Below are 14,131 nucleotides of genomic sequence, written 5' to 3'. Positions count from 1 at the left end.
AAAACATCTCTGGAGAGAAACACACATCTAATGTTTCAGCTCAGCATCAGCAAATATTTTCGTCTCATCGGGGGGGGGGGTTAAGAACTGGGGGGCAGAGAATAATTCATAAAAAGACTGGACGGGAAAGAAAGAATGTTTTCAACAAGAGGATGTTGAGGTTGGGAACATCGTCTGAGATGCTGTATAGACAGAAAACTTAATCACATTTAAAGAGCATTGGGATGTGTACATTGAAAAGGCGTGACCAGCTGACTATGAACCAAATGCTCGAAGGTATGATTGAGTTAGGTTGCTCTCTGTCAGTTGGCAAAGGTGTAATAGGCTGAATTGCCTCCCTGTGTGTCATAACTCTTCAGTGAATGATTAAGGAGAAGACCACAGTGCAAAACCAGAGGGATATTGTTATAATCAGAATAGGCAAGGCTAGAATTAAACAATAATTGAGGGAACATCACATTTCTGAGTACATTCTATTTGAGCAGGATATAGAGGCCAATATACAGGCCAATTACAATTGTCAGAACTATAGAGTATGGGTACTTTAAATACATTAAATATAGATTGCCATATTAATGATATAAATAGTATTGATTTTCCAAAAGATCTTCAGGATAACTTTATCAATATATATTACATTTGGGTTTTGGGAATAAAGACAGGCCAAGTGGGAAAGAATCAGTATACAACATATAGGGAGCAACTCACAACAGACTTATAAAGTTAACCGTGGAAACAGGCAAGAAGGAATTAAGGGTAAACAGGCCACATTGGAAGATTGCTCAACACCTTCACTTTTTGTCCCTGAAAACTTCAAACAAAGCCAGAAATCTCGGGGTTATTATGGATTCAGATTTACATTTTGGCAGTCACATCAAATCAGTAACAAAATCGGCCTACTATCACCTCAAAAACGTAGCAAGATTAAGAGGACTCATGTCAGCTCAAGACTTAAAAAAACTTGTACATGCCTTTATTACTAGTAGGCTAGATTATTGTAACGGTCTCCTTGCAGGTCTTCCAAAAAAAACTGTCAGGCAGCTACAGCTTGTTCAGAACGCTGTTGCTAGAGTTCTAACAAAGACCAAAAAATTTGAACACATTACACCAATTCTTAAATCCTTACATTGGCTCCCTGTATGTCAGAGAATTGATTTCAAAATCGTGCTGCTCACCTATAAATTACTACATGGTTTAGGACCAAAGTATATCACTGACATGCTTCCACTATATAAACCTTCTAGACCGCAAAGATCTTCTGAGACCAATCTGTTAGTGATTACCAGAGTAAATACAAAACATGGGAAAGCAGGATTTAGTTACTATGCAACAAATAGCTGGAATAAACTTCCTGAAGATTTAAGACTTGCCTCAACTTTGACCACTTTTAAAACAAGACTGAAAACATTGATGTTCACTTTAGCTTTCAGCTAAATCTTAACTACATTGCACTTTTAACTTTTGCACTTTTTATAATGCATTTTTAGCTTTGCTTTTATTTCATTTTAATTCTTCTATTTTATTTCATTTTATTATTTCATTTTATTGTATGACATGTTTTTATGTGAAGCACTTTGAGTCTGCCTCGTGTATGAAATGTGCTATATAAATAAAGTTGCCTTGCCTTCCTTGCCTTGTTCAGTGAATTGAAAGTAGATCTGAACATACTAAATTGGAACTGAAGACTGGCAAGCTACGATAAAAATGAACAAGGAATTGTACTTAAAAGGAATATTTTCTAATACAGTTAATCCATCATCCAAACAGTGGAAAGATAAGTGACCAACGCCAGAATACTTTGGGAAATACAATGGCATTAGATGATGCAGAAAAAGGAACATGAAGAAGTTGTTGATTACATGAATGAGAATCAAGCAAAAGTTAGAACACATTGAATTGCAGGATTCCCAAAAGGTTAATTTGCAAGTCGAATCGGTAGTAAAGAAGGCAATGCTAGCATTTATTTCAGGAGGGCAAGAATACAAAAACAGGGATGTAACAGGGCTGAGGTTCTATAAGGCGCTGGTAAGGCCGCATTTGGAGTATTGTGAGCAATTTTGGGCCCCATATCTGAGGAAGGATGTGCTGGCTCTGAAGAGGTTTACAAGAATGATCGCATGAATGAGTGGGTTAACATATGATTAATGTTTGATGGCACTGGGCTTGTAGTTGCTGGAGTTTAGAAGGAAAAGTGGGGACCTCATTGAAACATACCAAATAGTGAAAGGCTTGGATAGAGTGGATGTGGTGAGGATTCCACTAGTGGGAGAGTCTAGGACCAGAGGTCATAGCCTCAGAAGTAAAGGATGTTCCTTTAGGAAGGAGATGAGGCAGAATTTCTTTTGGGTGGTGAATCTGTGGAATTCTTTGCCACGGAAGGCTGTGCAGGCCATCAATGGATATTTCTAAGGCAGGGATAGATAGATTCTTGATTAGTACAGGTGTCAGGGGTTAAGGGGAGTAGGCAGGAGAATGGGGTTAGGAGGAAGAGATAGATCAGCCATGATTGAATGATGGAGTAGACTTGATGGGCCGTATGGCCTAATTCTGATCCTATCAGTTATGACATAAATAGAAACTAGAGGGAACGTGATAAAAGACTTTAAAGCTTGGATAAAATGAAACCAAACTATCTTCTGTTTAAGCATTTAAATAATAAACAGTTATTTGCTGAGTGGTAAAGCTGATTAGGGACCAAAGGAAGATCTCCACAGTTCGGTATGGCAGAAGCACAATTGAATTATCTCTGAAGATGCCACCAAAGTCACAGGGAAAAGAAGTGGTGGTTAAAATGCTGGAGTCAAAAAATTAACAGGGAAGATAACAAGGCTGGCTGTACTTTCAATAAATAATCACCAGGTTCACGGTATATCCAAGGTATAGGGGGTGAAAAGGACAATATTATAGAAGCACTCACTCCTTTATCATACAGCACTGCCCTCCCTTAAAAACGGGAACAATGCTGAAGATCAAAGGATTGCAAACATTGTTCACTCATAAAAAAGAGGAAATAAAGATGGACCTATAAACTACAAGCCAGTTAGTTTATTACTGATTGAGAGATGATACGGTAAACAATAATCAAGAACAAAATTAATATAGTTATGTGGACGCTTACGTTATTAATGGAAAATTAACATGACTTTGGTAAAGAAAAGCAGAAGGAATGGTTTGAAGAATTCCGACCTGAAATATCACCCATGTTCTCCAGCAATGCAACCTGACCCACCTTATGTCATTTTTCCATACACTTTATTGAGTTTTTTTAAATGAGAAAACTGTATTTTAATATTTTTAATTCAAGCATTTTATTCAGCCAATTCCTAGCAGTCTATCTACTAATTATTTTAGTTACTAAAGCAATTCTCAATTACTCAGTAACAAATTCTTAGTTACTTTAAACAGAGTTCTTGATCTCGTACCCTGCTTCTAAAAGGCCATTGTCCTTTGAAAGCAAGTGTGGATTAGTCAATCTCATCACAGGTCCCTGAAGCTTGAGATAACTCTTGTTATACATGAGTAGTTGCACGTTGTTGGTTTGAGTATAAACAGAGCAAGGGGACAGTTGACTAAAGAGCAGCCTTCCCCAAGTCACAGTAGCTGGAACATCATGAATAAACACTTAAATGCCTGTCCCACTTACGTGTCCTTGGCACGCAAATTACGCGACCTCGTGGTCGCGTTGAGGCGCACGGGCATCTTATGGCCGTGCGGGGCCGGTCCCACTTAGAAGCGAGTAGGGGTATGTAGGTGTGCGCAACATCGCGCGGGACTCCGAAATTTTTGTAGTGAACGAAATTTTCGTCCGCCAACGGCCTGTCGCAGAACTGACGGCCAAAGTGGGACAGGCCCAAGGCCCTGGCGTGACGCAATGTCTCACCTCAACAGCAGCAGCAGCCAAACAATTGCTGAGCTCGGCCTGGGGCTCACGGCCGTTGCAGTCCTAATCCGCCCCACTTCTACTCCCAGAGCGGGGCCAAGAAAATTGAAGATAGACACAAAATGCAGGAGTAACTCAGCGGGACCGGCAGCATCTCTGGTGAGAAGCAATGGGTGACGTTTCGGGTTAAGACCCTTCTTTTCAGACTGAAGAAGAGTCTCGACACGAAACATCACCCATTACTGAGTTACTCCAGCTTTGTGTCCATCTTCAAATGACGTCACGCGCTCCAGACGGCTGTGCGTACGCATGTAACCGTCGCGGCTCAACGCGACCACGAGGTCGCTTAATTTGCGTGCCAAAGACACGTAAGTGGGACAGGCCCTTTACAATCCCCAGAACAACATTTTTGTGTGTAGGGTTGTCTGCATGTGTGTGGGCAACTCACCAACCGCTCTACTGTGCCACCCTTTTAAACACGTATATGTATATGCATGTGTTTGGCCGTGTGAGCATATGTACACAGATCTACATGTATGTGTGTATCTGCATACACATGTCCCTTTTCCCCCCTTATACCTTGGATATAACCCGTGAACGAATGTACGTGTATTGGTATCGGTTTATTATTGTCACGTATACCGAAATACAGTGAAAAACTTTGTTTTCCTTGCTATCCAGGTCAAACATACCAAGCATGAGCACATCAGTTAGTGCAATCAAAAAAAATAAGTGCAAAATATAGTGTTACAGTTATAGAGAAAGTGCAGATTCTAAAAAGTGTAAGGGTCGCAACAAGGGAGATTAGAAGCTCAGTAACTCATCAAGAGCCTAGTGGACTACCTTGTGTTCACAACACTGCAATTTCTTGCACTCTTGGGCAGAACAGTTGCCATAGCAGCTAGTCTTCAGATTGCAACCTTCACGTGGTCCGCCCTGTTTCGACGAATGCAATCAACCTGGCGTGCACATTCAAATAAGATCAAATAGAACAAGATTTCCTACAACTTTAGGCTGTGCACACCATACGCAAGAATAAGTAAGAGCTGTTGGAGAAATGTCAAGTTTCCTTAGTTTTCTGAGGAGGGGGAGGCATTGGTGTGCTTTCTTGGACATAACATCAAATTGGTTGGAACCAGGACAAATGTTTTGGTAATATTTACACCTAGGTACTTGGTTCTATTCAGCACCATTGATACAGATGGTGTACTCCACCCTGCTTAGGCTGTTTCTGTCTCCCGGATCCTTTCGATTTCCGTTGAACTGGATTCTAACAAATGTTTGCGGCTTTAGAAAATGTGGAACAGAAAGAAGCAAAGCTGATGTTCCTGCCATCTTCCTCCTAAAAGGTTAAGACCTGCCCAGATGGGTTGCCTGCTCCTTTAATCATTCGTGTTATTTTTCTTTGTGGGTTTCTGAAACCCCTGAGAATACCGAAATTTCATTCCAGTAATGCACTCTGAATACAGTATCAACTAAATGTTGTTCCGTTTTTCGTTCTGATGCAAATATGAAACTGCTGGTATCAAAGAGTTAAACCCATGACTGTTGTTCCACCTGCTCCCAACTTAATCTGTTGGTTGCTTTTGAATACATTTGCTGATTAAAGTTGCTGAAGTCTAATGAATTCAAAATGCTAATATTTTTCAATGCCTTACAACAGTAGTCCTTGTATCAGACTTATCCCAAGGATCAGAATTCTCTCTACCTCTCCTCATCCAATGCAATTAGAGTAGCACATTTATTTTAATCACAATTTTATTTTCTGTTCAAATTACTCTGTGTACATCTTCATGTAACATACATATGTTTGTATACATTATGTAGATTTGAGCACCTCAGATTGCTGTTTTTATTTGGCCGTGTCATTGAAGTAGAATTTCCTCAGTGACAATCAGCTTGTGCGTACAGTGACATCTTATAAAGAGCCTAAATCTGACCCGCAAGACAACACAACACATCTGTCAAATTCATACACTGAACAGCTGCCTTGAATACAGGAACAACTTATGGCAGTGGGGTGAAGAGACAGCCAATTACAAGGCTCCTTCCCAGGAATACCAGAGTTAACAGTTTATATTCCACGAGATGCAATGATTGTAATGTTCATCAACATCAGCGTTACAAGGAAACCAGGCCAATGTTGGCTCGTTCTAAGGAGGCATTTCATCTCTACAAAGTACCCTCACAATATCAAGCCAACTTGAGTCATTACCCAATTACTAAAAGGTGTGGATAACACAAATTAAAACAAAAGTCTGATGAGCATTTTAGCAAAACTAGACACAAAATGTTGGAGTAACTCAGCGGGACAGGCAGCATCTCTGGAGAGATGGAATGGGTGACGTTTCGGGTTGAGACCCTGTGCAGCATTGGTGCTTTATTCACTTGATTCAATGCTACATTGGCACTGTCTGAAGCAATCTTCGCAGCAGCATTGATATGTAAGATGCAACTAGGGAGATTGCCAAGGATGATACTTATATGAACTCCAAGGGGACATTTGATCTTCCTCCATATAAGTTCTATTACTAAAATGAAAGTGCGTGGAAATGGAGGTAACTGATGGACAAGGAATCGATTGATTTACAGAAAAATGACATTAGATGACATGACTTTGTATTCCAGTTGTCAAGATGTGATTAATATCTCTCAGCCACCTGTACTGCTGGGTCATGAAGCAAGTATTGTACTTTAGGACCTGTACCTTAGAATCTGCTCAGGGCCAGATTAAGTTAGTGGGCAAAACCGAAGCAACTGTATTCAATGTGAGGCCAACTGAGGTCAAGACTTGAGAATCAAGAAAGGTCAATGTACTTCCTAAATAGTCAAAAGCTTTGATTTGAGAAGGAGCCTAGAAGTTCAGAGTTCCAGGTACAGATAACATAAAACTGGTGAACAACTCAAAAATAATCAAACTTGAGTACAAGAGATGGATTGTTATATTACAGATGTACAAGACAGAGGTGAAACTGCACCTGGAGTATTGTGGACAGTTCTGGTCACCACACCAATGGAAATATTAAGCCATAGAGGGTGCAAAAAAGAATCATATGGATGTTGCCAGGACTGGAAGCTTTAGAATTATAAGGACAGTCTGGATAAACTAGGAGTGTTGACTGATGATCCTATAGAATTTTTCGAGGATGTAACTAGTAGAGTGGATAAGGGAGAACCAGTGGACGTGTTATATCTGTCAGTGGACGTGTTATATCTGGACTTTCTGAAGGCTTTCGACAAGGTCCCACATAAAAGATTAGTATGCAAACTTAAAGCACACGGTATTGGGGTTTCAGTATTGATGTGGATAGAGAACTGGCTGGCAGACAGGAAGCAACGAGTAGGAGTAAACGGGTCCTTTTCAGAATGGCAGGCAGTGACTAGTGGAGTACCGCAAGGCTCAGTGCTGGGACCCCAGCTATTTACAATGTATATTAATGATTTGGACGAGGGAATTGAATGCAACATCTCCAAGTTTGCGGATGACACGAAGCTGGGGGGCAGTGTTAGCTGTGAAGAGGATGCTAGGGGGCTGCAAGGTGACTTGGATAGGTTGGGTGAGTGGGCAAATGCATGGCAGATGCAGTATAATGTGGATAAATGTGAGGTTATCCACTTTGGTGGCAAGAACAGGAAAGTAGACTATTATCTGAATGGTGGCTGATTAGGAAAAGGGGAGATGCAATGAGACCTGGGTGACATGGTACACCAATCATTGAAAGTAGGCATGTAGGTGCAGCAGGCAGTGAAGAAAACGAATGGCATGTTAGTATTCATAGAAAAAGGATTTGAGTATAAGAGCAGGGAGGTTCTACTGCAGTTGTACAGAGTCTTGGTGAGACCACACCTGGAGTATTGCGTACAGTTTTGGTCTCCTAATCTGAGGAAAGCCATTCTTGCCATAGAGGGAGTACAGAGAAGGTTCACCAGACAGATTCCTGGGAATGCAGGATTTTCATATGAAGAAAGACTGGATAGACTCGGCTTGTACACGCTAGAATTTAGAAGATTGAGGGGGGATCTTATAGAAACTTACAAAATTCTTAAGGGGTTGGACAGACCAGATGCAGGAAGATTATTCCCGATGTTGGGGAAGTCCAGAACAAGGGGTCACAGTTTAAGGATAAGAGGGACGTCTTTTAGGACCAAGATGAGAAAATCATTTTTTACACAGAGAGTGGTGAATCTGTGGAATTCTCTGCCAAAGAAGGTAGGTGAGGCCAGTTCATTGGCTGGATTTAAGAGGGAGTTAGATGTGGCCCTTGTGGCTAAAGGGATCAGGGGATATGGAGAGAAGGCAGGTATGGGATAGGGAGTTGGATGATCAGCCATGATCATATTGAATGGCGGTGCAGGCTCGAGGGGCCGAATGGCCTACTCCTGCACCTATTTTCTATGTTTCTATGAAGCAATTGTACAAAAAGCACAGCAAAGCCTCTACTTCGTGAGGAGATTACAGAGATTTGTTATGTCAGAGAGGATTTTCTTGAACTTCTACAGGTGTACAGTAGGCAACTTGAATACCCAGGAGCGACAAAGACTGACAAAAGCTGCCTAGTCCATCACTGGCTCTGACCTCCCCACCATCGAATGGATTTACCGGAAAGGCAGCCAGCACGGCCTGGGCTACACTCATTACACCCCCTACCATGTGGCGCCATAAGTCTCGCCAACAGCCTGTCATGTCCCTTTCTTATTTTGTTGTTTTTAGTGTTTTATTTGTATGTTTTAGTGTATCTTTAGTTTTGTATTATGTGGGGGACGCAAAATGCTGGAGTAACTCAGCGGGACAGGCTGATGTCTGAAGAAGGGTCTCGACCCGAAATGTCATTCCTTCTCTCCAGAGATGCTGCCTGTCCCGCTGAGTTACTCCAGCATTGTGTGTCTACCTTCGATTTAACCCAGCATCCACAGTTCTTTCCTATATACAGATAGTGCATTCAGAAAGTATTCAGACCCCTTCACTTTTTCCACATTTTGTTACGTTACAGCCTTATTCTATAGTGGATTAAATTCATTTGTTTTATCATCAATCTACACACAATAACTCATAATATAAAAGCAAAAACAGGGGTTTAGGAATATTTGCAAAGTAATTAAAAATAAATAACTGAAATATCACATTTACATAAGTATTCAGACCCTTTGCTGTGACACTCAGAATTGAGCTTCAGTGCATCCTGTTTCCATTGTTTATCCTTGAGATGTTTCTACAAGTGGATTGGAGTCCACAAGTGGTAAACTAAATTGATTGTACACGATTTGGAAAGGCACACACCTGTCTATGAAATCATGAAGGGCATAGATTAGATGAATGATCATGGTCTTTTTCCCAAGGTAGAGTAGTCTAAATCTAGAGGGCATAGGTTTAAGGTGAGAGAAGAAAAGGAGACGTGAGGGTTAAGATTTCCACACAGAGGGTGGTGGGTATATGGAACAAACTGGCAGAGGAAGTGGTAGAGGTGGGTACAATTACATTGTTTAAAAACATTTGGATAGGTACAATGTGTAGGATGGAACTGCAGATGCTGGTTTACACTGAAGATAGACACAAAATGCTGGAGTAACTCAGCGGAACAGGCAGTATCTCTGGATAGAATAGGTGACATTTTGGGTCGAGACCCTTCTTCAGGTTGAGCTATTGATACATTGGTACACTAGGAAATGTTTAAAGATATAGAATAAAAGCAGGCAAAAATATTATCTTAGGAAAGTGCCTTCACTGGCATTCATTAATTGGTTCAAAGGACCCACGTTCGTACTGTACAACTCGGTATAACTCTATGACTCTATTGATAATGTAACATTGCTTTATCTTAAGATGCATAGAATACAAAGAGGTGGGAGTCATATCGTAGTTAAAGTGCTGGTTAGTCATGCAGATATAATATATTTAATGTAGTCTGAAGAAGGGTCTCGACCCGAAACGTCACCTATTCCTTCGCTCCATAGCTGCTGCCTCACCCGCTGAGTTTCTCCAGCATTTATGTCTACCGTACATTTAATGATGGTCATTTTCTCAGAAAGGATTTACAAGCATGGGCAACCGTCCTCAGGGCATATTCACGAGAATAATATTGAGGCTAAATAGTTTAATCTTGAAGATTGGCTGTATTGAACTGTACTTATAATGCATTGAACAAAGATATAGTCGATTAAAGAAATTGATAGGAATAGGTCTGAAAAAGCAATCCAGAACAAGACAACATTTAAACAGGAATAAATCCTTCTTGAAGGATAGTGAAAATCTGTCACTCCCCGGTTGGAAAATTTCTATTGGGTATGCTCTTCATTGTATTTGAGATTTAAAATGTTACGTTAATGTGAAGTAATAAAGTTGTCTACAAAATACTATTCACGTTTGACAACACTTTTCAGCTTCATTTCTGTTCCATTTGAGTGGATCACTGTGGTTACTTAGGCAGCAACAGGTCATGAATCTGAGCATTTCTAATTGGAGAGCAGCTGAACACCCAAGATTTTTCTGAGAATTTTTGGATGGGATAGCTCATATCCCAATTTTTGTAAAGAATGTTTTATGTAAAGTCAATTTTATCTGAAGTCCTAAACTAAAAAAAACAACAAAAACTAAACCTTGGAAATCATAAACATTGAGAAAAAGCTGGAATCATTCAGCTAGTGAAATGTGCATTTGGGGAGAGCAAATGCAGGTATGCTTCAGAGGAATTGTCTAAGGTCACCACCGATTCTTGCTTTCCAAGAGGTCCTTGTCATTCCATTCCAGAATTGTATACATCCAGACAGCTATAATCTGATGTGTAAGAAAGAACTGCAGATGCTGGTTTAAATCGAAGGTAGACACAAAATGCTGGAGTAACTCAGCGGGTGAGGCAACATCTCTGGAGAGAAGGAATGGGCGACGTTTTGGGTCTAAAGAAGGGTCTCGACCCGAAACATCACCCATTCCTTCACTCCAGAGATGCTGCCTTACCCACTGAGTTACTCCAGCTGTTTGTGTCTAGCTATAATCAGATGATCATTTCAGATTTCACCTAGGCCAGGATAGTGAAATTTTACGAATAATACTTTTCTGGAAACTGACACCAGAGAATGTTGGAGATTGGTGTACATTTATTTCGGACATTTATTTATTTTGCACTGTTTGACAACATCTCCATGATGCACAAAACAGTTAAATGATGGAGAATCTCTAACACACTAAAGTGCCAACGAATCATAGCATTATTGGATAAATATATTCAACTAATGCCGAGAAATAATTCTTAAAATCCAGCATGTTCTGCATGTACTGAAAGTAGAATCTCATGTAGATAGGGTGGTAAAGAAAGCTTTTGGTGTGCTGGCCTATCAGAGCATTGAGTATAGAAGTTGGGATGTAATGTTAAAATTGTACAAGGCATTGGTGAGGCCAATTTTGGAGTATGGTGTACAATTTTGGTTGCCTAATTATAGGAAGGATGTCAACAAAATAGAGAGAGTACAGAGGAGATTTACTAGAATGTTGCCTGGGTTTCAGCAACTAAGTTACAGAGAAAGGTTGAACAAGTTAGGGCTTTATTCTTTGGAGTGCAGAAAGTTAAGGGGGGACTTGATAGAGGTCTTTAAAATGATGAGAGGGATAGACAAAGTTGACGTGGATAAGCTTTTCCCACTGAGAGTAGGGAAGATTCAAACAAGGGGACATGATTTGAGAATTAAGGGACTGAAGTTTAGGGGTAACATGAGGGGGAACTTCTTTACTCAGAGAGTGGTAGCTGTGTGGAATGAGCTTCCAGTGAAGTTGGTGGAGGCAGGTTCGTTTTTATCATTTAAAAATAAATTGGATATTTATATGGACGGGAAAGGAATGGGGGGTTATGGTCTGAGCGCAGGTAATATGGGACTAGGGGAGAATACGTGTTCGGCACGGACTAGAAGGGTCGAGATGGCCTGTTTCCGTGCTGTAATTGTTATATGTTTATATATTAAGTGTAAATTATCAAGAAACAAAATAATGATTATAAATTATCCACTCTTGAAGTTGAGAACACCAGTGACTTCTGTTCTCTGGAATTATTATAGTTGTTTTCACTTCTGGATATATTTATTATAAATCATTATCATGAGTAACAAAAGCCAAGATTTGCTGCGTGAGAGCCATGCCTTTGGGTTATTACAGATAACCCGCCTCGTCTATTTCTTATTGCCCTGGCTTTCCCTACCTATCGCCCCAGCGCCTCCTGTGGGCGAGAAATTATGCTAAAATAGTATTGGAGGATTAGGAAGTACAAGCCACCATATCGTGCCAAGTGGTTCCATTTGATTCGGCTTCAGAAAGCTACAAGGGATAAATAATCTCACATGACAGGTTTTCTTAGAAGCTATCAACAAGTTCAAATTTTACCATCATCTTAATTGGGTTACGTCAAGTGTTCTCTTGAATGGGGGTCATAAATAATGGTGCTCACTCAACTCATTCCAAAGAGGATGCAAGTTCGGGAATCAAGCCGGAGCCAATTTGATTTACCAACAAATCATTATAAAATACAGACTGTTTAAGAAGGAACTGCAGATGCTGGAAAATCGAAGGTAGGCAAATATGCTGGAGAAACTCAGCGGGTGAGGCAGCATCTATGGATAGTATATTAAATGTAGACTCTAGAAGGGTTTCGGCCCGAAACGTTGCCTATTTCCTTCGCTCCATAGATGTTTCTCCAGCATTTTTGTTTACATAAAATACAGACTATGTTTTACGTTAGAAACAATGAGCACTCATTACTTTTTAGAGAAAATACTTCCAATTAAAAAGGCATTCCAAAAGTAACATTTCACGGTGAAATTCACAATTACTATTCGCATGATCTGAGTACACTATGAAACCTTCTTAATTTTCCGTACCATTCCAGACCAACCGTCCCGTGTTAACTGCGCGTTAGAAGTCTACGAACGTTCGTTTCTGGCACCGTTAGGTGAAAACGCACTTGTTTTGTATATTATTAAGATGAAGTCCACATTGGACCTTCACTAATCATGGATGCTCGAAGTCTCAGCAAGACCAGTCAACATCTGCGGCTTTTGATAACAGGATTGCACCCGAAGCATCCCTTGTTCCGTCCCATCGACGAATGCTGAGTGATTTTCCCTCTTTATTTCCGATTTCTAGCATTTTGTACATATAATTTAGGCCTCCAGAGGAAGTTGGGTTTACAAGAAACATTCTGCAAAAGACTATTGCATAATTCGAATACATTGAAATGTCTTAAATATTTTAAATCGTAATAACACATCCAGATGTATCACACACACGAACCCGGCGAAGTAAACATAACAGTTAAATTAATCGGCTCTTTTCAAGAAAGTAACACTCCATCGTGTTTCGCTACAGAATCAACCGCACGTTATTTACAACGTCCTTAAATACATAAACATTGAAATAACATAATTTTTCAAATATCACGCAAGACCTTCGCAACTTTAAACTTTTGTTCTCGTCCTTTCCGCTAACCCTTCGATCTAATATCAACTTAAAGTAAAATCAAGTTAATATCCTGTTTGTACTACTGCGGACTGCCACAATTTGAGATCTACTGTTTAAGCTTCGACCAACATCAGATCGCGTTTTTGTCACGGGATGCTTATGCGGAAATTCTAACCAAATCAACTGAAACAAAGCAAATACAAACTGGTTGATAAATTCACCACCTCTATATAACGTTTTCCTTATTATTACCATCCAAGACTATTCCCACCCTTCAAATTTGTATATATAAAAGTTGATGTAATCCTACAAAATAACCCACAGGACATGCCTATAATTATTCCCAATCCCAGTCAGGAATGCCGATGCGCTGGAGGCTAACCTGCGCTCTGTCGCTGTTTGGTCAACTCCACGTGTCGGCAGTGCTGTTGCAATTTCACATGGAAACATTCACACCGAGTGTCAGGCGGGAGAATCCATCCACGCACGCTTCCGCTCTTCCGTGACGCCAGCACGTAACTGGGATAATGTGCGTAAAGACGCGGATACCAGGTCTCTGGATGGAGCGCGTGCCCGCGCGGTGGGCGGGGCAAGGGCGTGCACGACGCGCGTCGCCTCATCGTTCCCCCCCCCTCCCCCTCCCCGCACTCAGGAGGCGGCGCCTGTCAGCGGGAGGGACAAGAGCGACAAGATTGGCAGATCGTCCTCTATCTCGTCAATGTTTACATGAATCTTTCTGGCCAAAGCCGTCAAAGTGAAGAGGTTTGGGTCAGCGGCAGCGGGAGCGGCCACGGCCACCGGCGACAGGGAGC

The 14,131-nt window shown here is 40.9% G+C and overlaps 1 protein-coding gene across 2 annotated transcripts in view; it reads right to left on the bottom strand.

The window, feature by feature from the left end:
• Positions 1 to 13,910, bottom strand: part of LOC129710063 (zinc finger protein Aiolos-like) — a 100,778-nt gene extending 86,868 nt beyond the window's left edge. For both annotated transcript variants that reach the window (XM_055656752.1, XM_055656753.1), the window contains exon 1: positions 13,702 to 13,910. The gene's annotated coding sequence lies outside the window, so the exon portion shown is untranslated. The remainder of the gene's footprint in view (positions 1 to 13,701) is intronic.
• Positions 13,911 to 14,131: the final 221 nt, after the last annotated feature.

Source organism: Leucoraja erinacea, chromosome 27 (assembly GCF_028641065.1).
Source record: "Leucoraja erinacea ecotype New England chromosome 27, Leri_hhj_1, whole genome shotgun sequence".
Classification (NCBI taxonomy): Eukaryota; Metazoa; Chordata; class Chondrichthyes; order Rajiformes; family Rajidae; genus Leucoraja; species Leucoraja erinaceus.
This window is presented reverse-complemented; position numbering and strand designations above follow the sequence as displayed.